This window comes from Microcaecilia unicolor, chromosome 6, assembly GCF_901765095.1.
Source record: "Microcaecilia unicolor chromosome 6, aMicUni1.1, whole genome shotgun sequence".
Lineage (NCBI taxonomy): Eukaryota > Metazoa > Chordata > Amphibia > Gymnophiona > Siphonopidae > Microcaecilia > Microcaecilia unicolor.
In genome coordinates this window covers 119669157-119682016 of record NC_044036.1, presented here as the reverse complement: position 1 = coordinate 119682016, position 12860 = coordinate 119669157, and the positions used below count along the sequence as shown (strand labels likewise).

Genomic DNA, 12860 nt, shown 5'->3' with positions numbered 1-12860 from the left:
ATCAAATCGGTATTACTGCCCAGCTAGTGCATGCTCCTGGTGGTAATTCCAAGTTTGGCACACACCAAAAACACAGTAGAAAATAATTATCTAGTTTCTACCGCGGGGCATTCTCGGTGGTAATCAGTAGTGTACTCCTAAGAGAAAATTGATTTTATTCCTGTATACTCTATTGGTAAGTTAATAAATTACTTTTCTCATACGTTACGTGGCCTGGTCTTTTATCATTCCAATCTTTTCCCGGGATATGTATGAATATTGGGATGGTGGTAAAAAGGCTGAATTCTTAATTACATTGGTGACTCCCGACGTCGATTACCGGGGAGCTTTATGGTGTTCAGATTCAAGCTGCAGGAATCCCAACACGACATTGGCAAGTGACATCTCTAAATTATTACTTGTTATTACTGCTAGGTCCTAGGTCTGAATTTTGCATGCAGCTAGGTGTTTTAAAATAGCATTGCTAGGTCCTATGTCACTTTTGTCTGACTAGGTGTTTTAAAATAGCAGAAACCTCTGGTACGTCCTAGGGACTGATCAGCCTTAGGTGTAAATAATATACCAGGTTTAGAATGGGTGTTTTAAAATACTAGGTTTTTAATATACGTAATGGCCACGCCCATTGAAAAGTGATTATTTACTTTCCTTTACAGAAGAAAGAACTTATCAAATTTAACCAAAAATGGTACAAGTGAAACCAGAAACAAACTTCTTTTTGTTGGCCAGCAGATGGCTCTTTTCAGGGTTTCCTCCTGAAACAATTAATTGGTTATAATGAGAAAAATAAAATCCCGTTTGAAACATTTACCAGCTATTAATAAATGGATTTTGGTGAGTGAAAAAGTGCTTGAATCCCAGAGTCTTCCGGACTCCTCTAAATTTCCACCACCCCCACTAACCAACCCCTCATGCCCTCCTCCCTATAAGCAGGCATCAGCAGATCCCGTGTCCAGGGAATTATCGGAATTATCCCAAACAAAACAAACTAAGCTGCTTCTCTGTGGTACAGCTGTAAGATATAAATAACTTTCTCCTGATTGGCTCAATATGTCTGACACTTTAATTAAACCTAATCTATCGGTTCTGCTTAACAAGACTTGTAAAACAGTTAAAATAGAAGGCATGGTTGACTTAAACATCTGTTTGTTTTGTTTTGGGTCCTATATTCTCTTCCATCGTGGAGTGGGAAGATTGAAGGGGGACTCATTTGCTGCTAATGTTTTGCTGCTAACTTAATCTCTAGTCATTTATAATAAAATAAAAAAATAAAAAAGCTCTTTCTTTTTGAGCAGGGGCTGCTTCGCTTCTGGGCAGAGATACATTCTTTCTTTTGTTCTCCTTTACAAGCATGGCCTTGGCACAAATGATTTATGGCTGTTCTGTTTTGGCAGAGGTTGTCTAGATTTTAAGCAAACACTGAGGGGCATAATCGAATGAAAACGTCTATCTCCATGGGCGTTTATCTCCGAGAATGGGTCCGTGAAGGGGCAGACCGAACCATATTTTCACAAAAAATAGACGTCCATGTTTTATTCGACAATTTGTGAGCTGGGCGTTTTTGTTCTTCAGCGATAATGGAAAATGAAAGCGCCCAGCTCAAAAACAAATAAATCCAAGGCATTTGTTCATGGGAGGGGTCAGGATTCGTAGTGCACTGGTCCCCCTCACAGGCCAGGACACCAACCGGGCACCCTAGGAGGCACTTTTACAAAAAAAAAAAAAAAAAAGGTAAAAGAGCTCCCAGGTGCATAGCACCCTTCCCTTGTGTGTTGAGCCCCCCAAATCCCCCTCAAAACCCACTGCCCACAAGTCTACACCATTACTATAGCCCTAAGGGGTGAAGGGGGGGGGGTGGACGACTAAGCATTAAGCAGCACAATTGTAACAGGTAGGGGGGGATGGGCCTGGGTCCACCTGCCTGAAGTCCACTGCACCCCCTAACAACTGCTCCAGGGACCTGCATACTGCTGCCAGGAAGGTGGGTATGACATTTGAGGATGAAAATAAAAAGTTGTGAAACATCATTTTTTGTGGTGGGAGGGGGTTAGTGACCACTGGGGGAGTCAGGGGAGGTCATCCCCCAATTCCCTCTGGTGGTAATCTGGTCATTTAGGGCACTTTTTGGGGCCTTATTCGTGAAAAAACAGGGTCCAGGAAAAGTGCCCTAAATTCTAGCTACAAACGCATACTTTTTTTCCATGATCGGCGAAAGGCGCCATCTCTGTTCGGGTGATAACCATGCCCCATTTCCGCCTTCACCACGCCTCTAACATGCCCTCGTCAACTTTGTACACTTCCGCGATGGAGTGCAGTTGAAAACGTCCAAGTTCGGCTTTCGATTATACCGCGTTATTCGTTTTTGTGAGATAAACGTCCATCTCCCGATTTAGGTCAGAACTTGGGCGTTTTTCTCGTTCGATTATAAGCAGGACTGTATTCCTTTGCTATGTGTGGGTATAGACTTTGGTAGTAAATGTATTAGTTACAGCTAAAGTGTAATGTTTTCACATTCCGTACAGAATTGCAGTCTCTTTTTCTTTAAGAATACACTTTTCCTTAAAGATGACTTTTATTTTGAAGCCCCATCTTGATTATGTGACTCTTTGTAAAGGATTGACTGTACTTTGCACGTGAGAGTCATCAACACAGGATTTACAACAGTCCTGTTGACATCTTTGTTTTGCTAATAATGCAAGGTAACATTTGTATCCTGTTTTACTTAATATGTTTAGTTCATTAATATCTGTGTCACTCTACCTCAGGTAGCTGAGATTCTAGAGAAACTGCCTCACAGGAAAAGTAAATCTAGATGAATGTTTAGATTAAGAAGAAGTTAAGATATCTTGTGTACCTTGAAAGAAAATGTTTTGTACTGCCCCAGAAAATTGGTTTAAATTACCTTCTCTTTCACCGCATAAGACATACCTTGTTAGCTTTCTTATTTGGGGGCATTATCTGAGTGCAAGCTTTCACAATTTATTGTTTTATATTACCTGAATTTGAAAACTTTTTTCCTCTACCTTACAAATAACTACTGTTTTCCTCCTTATTTCAGCCACAAGAGGGATGCTTCTATATCACATATCTACCATTTAGATACTCATTGTAAACAGTTGGAATGTTACTTTTTTCTCTCTCTCACTTTCTGTGTCTTTTCTCAGCTTTGTTTTCTATGCATGGAGACACTGTGCTCTTATTTGATTACTTGCTGCCCTAATCTTCTTTGTTATGCAAGCTATTAATTAGTTTTCTTAGGACAAGTGTAGAACTTTCTTTTTACTAATTTGCATTGTTAAAATTTAGATGCTGATGTTATTTTTATTTTTCCAAAATATGTTTTTCTATAAATGAAATGTGCCTATCTAATGATTTTAAGCAGAGGCTTAAACCTGGTTACCCAATGAAGAGAAAACTACCATGCTAAAGATTTACAGTTATGTTTTGAATTGTAGAGAGTAAAAATATTCAAACAATAATACAAAGTATGGCATAGTATGTTACATTACAATGTCAACACAATACACAATAAAACATTTTAATAGACAGCAGATGGTGTAAGAAAATGAGGAACTAGTTTAAAGAAAGTTGCTTGAACATTATTTTAGCTAGGGTAGGAGTGGATAAACATGTCCTGCTATAGTATGTGCAGCTGGTGTCATTTACTTCTTCCGTTAAAGGCCTGGTTGAAGATCCAAGCTTTCACCTGCTTCCTGATGTAGAAAGTCTTGTGTTAAGCAAGCCTTTCAGGAGTGCATTCCAGAGCATGGGGGCTACTCAGGGGCATAGCCACAGGCAGTCCTGGACGGGCCCAGGCCCAGCCACTTTCCCTCCAGGCCCACCCGCCCAACATCCTCTCGCCTGGGGTTTAAATCTTTTTTTACCTCCGTCAAAGCAGCCACGTCATTGAAAGCCCTGCCCATCGAGCCTTCCCATCGTGAGTTCGTTCCCTCAGTCCCACCTTCTGACATCATTTCTTCTTTCCTCGAGGGCGGGACTCTGAGGGAACGAACTCAGGAAGGGAAGGCTAAGACGGGCAGGGCTTTAAATGGTGTGGCCGCTTCGACGGAGGCAATAAAAAAGATTTAAACCACGCAGGGCGCTGTGGCAGGAAGAAAAAGGGGGATGTTGGGGGGAGAAGAGGGAAGGCAGGTGGAATGGAATGGGAGGGGAGGATGGGGGTGAAGGAGAATCGCTGGACATGGATGGGAGTGGGAGGGGAGGGCAGGGGAGAGAGGAGAATCACTGGGTATGGATGGATGGATGGAGGAGGGCAGGGGAGAGAAGAGAATCATTGGGTATGGATGGCTGGAGGGAGTTAGGGGCGAGAAGAGAATTGCTGTGTATGGATGGATGGAGATGGGCAGGGGAGAGAATTGCTGGGTATGGATAGATAGAGGGAGGCAGGGGAGAGATGAGAATTGCTGGGTATGGGTGGATGGAGGGGGGAAGGGGAGAGAAGAGAATAGCTGGGTATGGATAGATAGAGGGGGCAGGGGAGAGAAGAGAATTGCTGGATATGGATGGATGGAGGGAGGGCAGGGGAGAGGAGAGTTGCTGGACATGGGTGGATGGAGGGGAGGGCAGGGGAGAGGAGAGTTGGTGGACATCTGTGGATAGAGGGGAGGGGAGAGTTGCTGGACATGGGTGGATGGAGGGGAGGGGAGAGGAGAGTTGCTGGACATGGGTAGATGGAGGGGGCAGGGGAGAGAGGAAGGTTGCTGGACATGGGAGGATGGAGGGCAGGGGAGAGGAGGGTTGCTGGACATGGATGGAGGAGAGGGAAGGGAGAGAGAAGAAATGCTGGACATGGATGGGGGGAGGGAAGGGAAGAGTGAGGAAGGAGATGAGATGAGGGAAAAGGAAGAGAGGAGAAAAACTGCACATGGATGAACAAAATAGGCAGAAGCTGGATCCACTGGTCAGTCAAGTCAGCGGAGGACCCAGCTTTTACTTACGGATGTAGGGCAAGAAATGAAGAAGAAAGGCGGAAAGTAAAGAAATAACTGGAAAGGAAGCCCTGGAAATGGAGTTAAGAGGACAGATAGCAGCAGAATCAGATATTGGGCCAGCATGATCAGAAAAACAAAGTCACCAAACTACAAAGGTAGAAAAAATCATTTTATTTTCATTATAGTGTTTGGAATATGTCCACTTTGAGAATCAGGTGCTCAACATTAAAAGTTTATATTTATTTACTTTTTTTATGGCATTTGATCCCACTTTAAACAAGAATTAGATTGGAACCTGGGATCATTTAATTTTTTTTTCCTGGAGAGAGTAATGCATTGCCCCCCCCCCCCCCACCCCAGGCTCTCTCCCCAGCTATAGCCAGCTCTGCAATTTTGAGGGGAGGCGCAGAGGTGGATGGGGGAGGGGGCGCAGAGGTGGATCGGGGAGAGAGCCTGTTGTTAAACATTTACCAGCACACCACTATCTAGTGCCCACCCATCCAACCTGTTGGCCCACCCAAAAATTGCCTTCTGGCTATGCCACTGGGGCTACTCCGGAGACTTTGAAGGTGTGTAAAGGGAGATCTTGTTCTTTAAGTACTCTGGGCCATTTCCTTTAAGGGCCTTGAAGGTCAGTTTTAAATTTGGCTCTGTATTGTATTGCAGAGCTGCCAAGGGGTCCTGATTCTTGAGAGGGAGATTTTAGTACACGCCCACTCTGCCTTGACTCCACCCACTCTGGCTAATGTCATCTTGAATTTCTTTTGATGTAGGCATAGGAAACAAACAAAAAAAAGATTTTAAATGCTCCTAGGTTTCAACACAATTTGTGTTTAATATGGGATGTAAATTATATAAATAAATAAATAGAAAATCTGAATGTTGAACACCTGATTCTCATAACATGATGTCTGTTTTAGAGACTGTTTACCTTGAGAATAAAAAAATCTCTGCACAAATATAACAGTGCTAGGGTGTCCCTATAACCAGCCCCTCCAAATGATACACTGATTACACTTTCTAACAAATTACTACTCTACCTATGAAAAGTTATTCCCTTATTATACTTCCTCTGTGTACATCTGTATACTGCACAAGCCAGCAATGTTTGAAAATACAAGTGAGATTAAAAAAAAATGCTACCAACAATATAACAATGACAAAGTGGATGCAGCAGCTCAGAGGTTACCGTTTGCTTACTTTCTTGAAGGAGAAACAAAGACCAACCATTGGCTTCAACTTTTCATCCCGACGGTCTCCTTCCACGATGCAACCTCTGCTCTGTGCAGCAACCGTGACAAAAAAAAAAGAAGCAAATGTGGGGCTGCAGCAGCCTTCAGGCATGCACTGTCGGCTCTGCTGGTCCTCTGCCCATCCTCTGCCCCCGCTGACGTCAACTTCGAGTTCCGGGGGCAGAGGACTGGCAGAACTGACAGCGCATGCCTGAAGGCAGTGATGCGGCTCCGCGTTTGCCTTTTTTTGTTTGTTTGTTTTTCCACCGCTGCTGCATTGGGAGAAGCAGCAGCAGCGGCAGTGGTAAGAAAAAACAATTACATCTTCAGCAGGAGGCTTTCCCACTTTGGCGAGAGGGCGGGAGATGGCCCGCCAAAGTAGGAGACTCCTGCTGAATGCGAGAGACTTGGCAGGCCTGGTACTGGTAGCCAGTGAAGTTTATGTAAAAATGGTGTGATATGGTCACGTCGCTTACAACCTTCTATTCGTTTTTCCTGCAGCATTCTGAATCAATTGGAGCTGGTGTAAACCCTTTGTAGTCAGACCAGTAAAGAGTGCATTACCCATTTCCTATATGAGTGACTGTGGGGTCCTGTGATATATGTTGGCAAAGTTTGCAACTTGATATCTTGTAGGGACATGTGCCATTCTCTTTTTCAGTTTCTATTGGGAGTTTTGTTTTCACTAATTTTTATTTCAGATTTGGTGGTTGTCAGAAGGCCAGCATTGGTGGAACTGGTAATATCTCCTTCAATAATTCATCTCCTGGAGTACTGGCTGTAGATTTTTTATGATTCTTCTCAGTTGTTAGCTCTGGATTATATGTCACTACAAGTGGCACTCACTCTGTGATTTTCTTTTGTTTGTACTGCAGTAAGTTTTCTCTGGGTTTTTAAGGGAAGAGGTAATCTTCTTGGAGATTATTTTGGGGTGGTATCCTTTTTAAGTGAAGGATTCAGTCAGGGGTTTCAGGGGTTTATTTCTGTCTTTAGGGTCAGAATAGATGTGGTGGTATCTTGTGGCTTGGGTGTTTATAATGGATTTTTTTGTATGTGAAGGGTGGAAGCTAGAATTGTGGAAATAGCTGCATCTGTCAGTCTGTTTCCTGTATATAGATGTTTTTCTAGCCATTGTTGATAGAGACTATGGTATCTAGAAAGTTTACTTTTTCTGTGGGGTAATCAATTTTGAATTTGATTGAGGGATGGTATCCATTGAAAAAAGTGTAAAATTGTTTGAGAGTCTCTTCTCCCTCAGTCCAAATCATAAAAATGTCATCAATATACCGGTAATATTTTAGGGGTTTAGCTGGATATGTGTTTAAGAATGTCTCCTCCAGTTCTGCCATGAAAAGGTTTGCATATTCTGGTGCCATCCTGGTGCCCATGATTTGCAGATAAATGTTATTGAAACGCAAATAGCTGTGAGTTAGAATGAATCTGATTAATTTTGTAATAGTTTCTGGTGTGTATTGTTAGTCCAGGGTGGATGTTTTTAGAAATTTGTCACATGGAGCTATGTCATCTGCATAGGGAATGTTGCTGTGTAGAGATTCTACATCCATTGTAACCAGAAGAGCAAGATATTGGAAAAACAATTAGAGAAAGATCACCAACTTTGTGGCATTAACCCTAGATCACATAATAAATCCCAATTGTTTCCTACTCAAACAGCGCTCAATCAGTTAATTCATCAAAGGGCTCAGTCTGCAAAATATTATCTATATCAGCTATATAAATTAGGTAACGTGAGCAGCAAACTTTTGGTCAGGATGGTTAGAACATGGAATGGCCCTCTGTACATTAAAAATCAGCAAGGTCGTACTTTACATCAGCACAATGATATATATCAAGTTTGTAAAGAGCATTATGCAGATTTTTATTCTCAAGGGTTCTGCCCATGATTTAGAGTGATATGTTATCTAGAGTTTTATTTATTCTCAGAGTTCTGCCCATGATTTACAGAGTGATTTGTTATCTACCTAGTACAGATTTGTCAACCTTGAGGAATGCTGACCGACAGCTACTTAATGTACCTATTAGGGAGGAGCTCGCTTTGGCTATCCAGGAAAACTCCCTTTATAAAGCTCCAGGATATGATGGTTACCGAGCAGAATTTTATGTTAATGATCACAGAAAGAGTGTCCCCCCGGTGGCAGCTCTAAATAAAATTATATTAGTGAGATCTATTGCTGTTTTCCTGTAAATTTATCCTAGGCCTGATATCATTACTACAGTCGATGGCTTCTCATGTTGCCATCACTCATGCTATGTAGTAATCAAAGGAAGGCCGGTGTTTCAAGGTTTCGTAGGTATCTATTTGCCCATGATAAGGTATAATAAGTGAGGTCATAACTCTTCTGAGGGGTATTGATGGACTTCTATGCAATGGGCTTCTCTGGTAGTTTTCTTTAAACCTGTCATGGGAATTTGGAGACTTAACCCTGTGGATTTAGCATGCATACAACACTGTTTACTATATGCTCAGTAGGTTTACCTTGAGTGTTGTCCCGATGTTCTCTTCTTTATAGGTCGATTGGCGGCATGTGGGCAGGCTCGAAAATCCTTGATTTGGTTCTTCAGTAATGGGAGGTCATTGCCTCAGGTAACGGATGCAAGGCTATAAATTTGTGCCATTGCATATGAATATTAGACGTCAGATGAAGCATCCGGATGCATGAGTAAGATACCTATTACTCTTTCTTTCTTTAGTTAAGCTACTAATTGCGTTGTTAGGCTATCCAGGACCACAGAATCTTAATTTCAGTGGATGCTTACTTTCCTATTGGGGAGTTGCAACAGCACTGCTGCGGTATGTCATTCAGGGGTTCTAAGGTATTTATGTTGGCACTCTCACCTTGCCTGCATCGCAAGTTCAACAATTTCACCTATGTCTGCTGGAATGGAGTATCACTAGGCTCGATTGCTGGTGGGTTTCATCCTGTTATATGAGCCATGCGGCCAGCGTCTGACAAGGAACTGGAGCAGCTCTCCTGACATTGCCCATTTGGTTTGCTGGGCACAGCATATGATTTTGCATGCTCTAGTTTTGGTTTCCTGTGGCTTTGTTGCTCATCATATTTGAAATCTCCATTGTCAGGTATGGCTTTTGTGTTCTCCCTCTTTGCCATTACTGTTGAGCTTTGACTGGGGTAGTTAGATGTTTCTCATGTGGGTTCACCTCGCTGAACTTCCCCTGTTGTGAGGTTGTGTCCCCTTGCTGGGGCAGATTCATCAGCCAGACTAGTGTCCTGCATATGCATCTTTGATCCTCAGATAAGCTACAGAGTTTGTGAATCCTTCAGTCGCATTAATCCCCCCCCCCCCCCCTAAAAAAAACAGAAATTAAGGGCACTCAAAGACACCTTGCAATTTTCATTTACGGTGGTCAGTTGTGGAAATGGAGGGGCTGGTGATATGTGGTAGCATCTGGCTCTAGCATGGCAATGGAGGAGCTGGTAGTACCTGTTAGGGTCTGTGTCTAGCATGGGGTAATTTAATTTGCTCCAATGGGGCATCCCATTAGCCTGTCTCTGTTTTGAAAGTTCTCTGCAAGGTCTTTCAGAGGGCCCAGTAAAGCAAATGTATTTCTTGCAGCCTCTTCAGGTCTGAATTCACACAGCTACTGATTTCCAATCGAGGTGTATGTGCTTTCAAAACAGTAGCACTACAAGAATCTTGAGTAGGTTGTATCTTTCACCAAGAATAAACAGGAGGGTATCTGTTGCTGGTCGCTGGGATGGGGTGGCCTATTTTTCCTCAGTAGATCACAAGTCCTTACAGGCTGCTGGCTGTGTCAGGGCTACTGAATAATACATGGCTCCATGATTTGATTGGAATGTTTTTGATGAGCGTTAAACACCACAATATGGAAGTTCCAGCTTTCTCTGTCCAAAAGGGGTAGTTGGGGGTTCCCCCAGGTCTACAAAGTCAAAATGGGCAGAAGAGTCTCCTGTTGATTGGAAGGGTCTGTGTAGGCATATATCGGTTTTGCGATACAAGGATCTAGACACCGAGAGCAACCTCTTCAGGATCAGACTTTTATATAACACCTCTTTCACAGTGCTATGGGTACTTTGTAAATTAAATGGGAACTTGGCTGCAGCTTTATTATAAAGACATGACTATATTTAACACAAACAGCCAAAACAGGATACCCAAGCCGAGATGCAAGGAACTGCCATAAGAAAGTGAATATGTCAGATATCAACTGGGGCAATTCAGTTGTTTGCTCAGTCCTTGGTTGTCAGGTCCAAAGTTATCCCTTGCTACTGGCATCAGTACCTTCAGTTCCGGGAGAGGGGATGCTGGAATGTACGCAGACAAATTGCTGCTTGGGTCTTGCGTTTCAAGGACTAGCAGATGAGACATCCATGGGCACAGATGAGGTGCAAAGAATCATATCGGGAAGAAGGAGTACATCCATCTGATGTAGGCTATAACCTACAATAAACTGCTTAACAATGATATACAGGAGGTGTTTGAGAACATTTTCTTCAGCCACAACTGGCTGCAGCTACTAGAGTTTGTCTGGAGCAAGTTATACCTAATTATCCCAGGCTGGTGGTGGTAATACCCGAGCCTGGGTGAGTATAATAAAGCTGTGGTCAAGTTGTTCCCATTTAATTTACAAAGTGTATGTGGTGTTATTTATTATTTGGGTTGAGTGGGAAAAGGGGCTGGGTTAGGGTGTCACAGTTGCCTATGTTTGTAATAAGGTGGAGGGCCAGATTGCACAGAGCCAAAATTAACATGACACCATGCATCCATGAACCCACGCCCCAGCTTTGGAGGGGGGTTGCAGTAAAGTGTCAGGAAATCCTGGTGGCCAGAAGACAACTTTCGTGCTGAAGCCAGGCTCCCTGGTGGGAATGGAGGGACCCGAGGCAAGGGCTTAAAAGCCTGCAAATTTTCTGGAAGATCCCTCTTTTGTCCCCGAGAACATGAAGGAGAGCTGCCTACCTTCCCACCTACCCATTGCTTTGCTTTAAATGTTCTACTTTGTGAATGTCGCAGCTTGGAGGGCGGGAATACCTGAGCCTGGGTGAGTGGAGTAGTGCTAATTCATCAAATTATGGCTGGTGTAGATGGGTTCATTGCACCTGGGTTGGGTGTGCCTTGCTGCATGGCGGGAGCATCCTGGATACAGTATGTAGCGCATTGGTCAGTCTTGCTTATGGCAGCAAACTAGATGCATTACTTGTAGCTTTTAAGAGCTTACAGTTTGGCTGTTTGTGTTAAATACAGTCATGTCTTTATAATAAAGCTGCAGCCAAGTTGTTCCCATTTAATTTACAAAGTGTATGTGTTATTATTTGGGTTGACTGGGAAAAGGGACTGGGTTAGGGTGTCATGGTTGCCTTGTTATTGTAGTTCTCTGTAATAGGCTGTTCCAGAGCAATCAGATGCCATGCCTGTGTCTTTCTATTGTCTTGTCTTGTTCTGTCTGCATGCTGGGCTATTTACTCTCCCCCACTTTCTCTCTCCATCAGGTCTGTAAGAGTTAGTCTGCAGCATTCTCCTCTGTGAACTGAAACTGCCTATGGTGTATTTTGCTCTATGACCCTCTTGACACTACTGTCAAGATTTCACCAGTGTAAAGTATAAACAGCTTCTCTATTCAGCATGTTGAATTACTCCCAGCTTCTCTCTTACATGGCGAGAGAGCTGGTGAAGAAGAGAATCCCAGTTTGCAAGACAAAAACTCTTGTCCAGCACATCTGAACTGAAAGTTATTTTTCCTTCTTTGATTACTGCGTTAAAGAAGATCTGAGTCTTCTCATAGTGATGTTCTATACTCTGGTATAAGCTGCATACCAATGACACTCAGTGAAATTACAAAGGGCAGGGCACCTAATATGTCCTTTAACTAGCCGTTAAGCCCGTTAAAACGGGCGAGATTTGTGTTTTGCAAAATGTAATAATTCTCACCTCCATCCATCCATGTCCAGCAAACCTCCTCTCTCCCCTGCCCTCCCCTCCCCCGATCCATGTCCAGCAACCCTGCTCTCTCCCCTGCCCTCCCCCCATATCCAGCAACCCTCCTCTTTCCCTTGGCCTCCCCCGTCCACCAACCCTGCTCTATCCCATGCCCTCCCCCCATGTCCAGCAACCCTCCTCTCTCCCCTGCCCTCCCCCCATGTCCAGCAACCCTCCTCTCTGCCCTGCTCTCTCCCCATGTCCAGCAACCCTCCTCTCTCCCCCCTGCCCTCCCACCATGTCCAGCTACCCTGCTCGCCGCCACTCCCTCCCCCCTCCGTGCCAGGCCCCCTGTACTGACATGAGAGTGCCTCTCACCTCTGTGTGAAAGCGCTGCAAGCAGCAGCAGATCGCTCTGCTGCTGCCTGCAGCGCTTCCACACAGAGGTGAGAGGCACTGTCATGTCAGTGCAGGGGGCCTGATATGGAGGGGGGCGGGAGCGGTGGCAGCGGCGACGATGTCGGGGATGGGGGGGTGGAGGTTGGTGCACCGGCAATGTTCCTTCATCTCCAGGCTCTAGCGGCAGCGGCAGCGTCCGTTTCCCTCTCTGTTCTGCCCTCTGACGTCATCACGTCTTGACACAAGGGCAGGACAGAGAGGGAAGTCTCTACTGCGCATTTGCGGGTGAGTTGGTCACTTGTCATTTATATGTGTGATGCCTGAAGGTATTATTTATGAAGTTTTATTGTTTTCTGAGCAA

At 44.0% G+C, this 12860-nt stretch overlaps 1 protein-coding gene across 6 annotated transcripts in view; it reads left to right on the top strand.

Annotated features, from left to right (window-relative positions):
* Positions 1-12860, top strand: part of LOC115471837 (dimethylaniline monooxygenase [N-oxide-forming] 5-like) — a 92236-nt gene that overhangs the window by 15474 nt on the left and 63902 nt on the right. Inside the window, exon 2 of one of the 6 annotated variants that reach the window (XM_030205696.1) lies at positions 8296-8300. The exons of 4 other annotated variants lie outside the window; for them this stretch is intronic. The gene's annotated coding sequence lies outside the window, so the exon portion shown is untranslated. Of the gene's footprint in view, positions 1-8295; positions 8301-8742; positions 8787-12860 lie in introns of those variants that run through there. One more of the 6 variants, XM_030205699.1, reaches the window with a different exon arrangement.